Here is a 310-nt window from a genome sequence, read left to right as displayed (position 1 = left end):
GGGGCCGGCCCGGGCGCCGCCTCCTCCTCCGCCGCTGCCGCCTCCTCGCAGTGCAGCGTGAGTAGGGAGCCCAGGCTGGTGGACGCCGAGCCTCTCGGCTGCGCGGTCACCTCATCCTCGAGGTGCAGCCGACCCTCCGCGTGGCGCCCCGAGTCCTCCGAGCCGCCTGCGGACGAGCCGAGGACCGAGCCCTCGATCTCCGCGCTTGCCGCAGCTCCCACCGCTCTATCCCCCGACCCTCCTGCAGCCTCCACTTTCTTTCCCCTTCGGAAAATGGTTCCTGCTGCCGGGCGAGGTGAGTCGCGGCCGC

General features: G+C 72.9%; 1 protein-coding gene across 2 annotated transcripts in view; it reads left to right on the top strand.

Annotated features, from left to right (window-relative positions):
- The first annotated feature begins 36 nt into the window (after nucleotides 1-36).
- The window catches only part of ATP2B1 (ATPase, Ca++ transporting, plasma membrane 1), a 134118-nt gene continuing 133844 nt past the window's right edge, over nucleotides 37-310 (top strand). For both annotated transcript variants that reach the window (XM_010832064.1, XM_010832062.1), the window contains exon 1: nucleotides 37-295. The gene's annotated coding sequence lies outside the window, so the exon portion shown is untranslated. The remainder of the gene's footprint in view (nucleotides 296-310) is intronic.

The sequence above is a fragment of the Bison bison genome, unplaced genomic scaffold (genome assembly GCF_000754665.1).
Source record: "Bison bison bison isolate TAMUID 2011002044 unplaced genomic scaffold, Bison_UMD1.0 scf7180017864535, whole genome shotgun sequence".
Lineage (NCBI taxonomy): Eukaryota > Metazoa > Chordata > Mammalia > Artiodactyla > Bovidae > Bison > Bison bison.
Note: the sequence above shows the minus strand (reverse complement) of the source record. Positions and strands in the feature narration are given on the sequence as shown.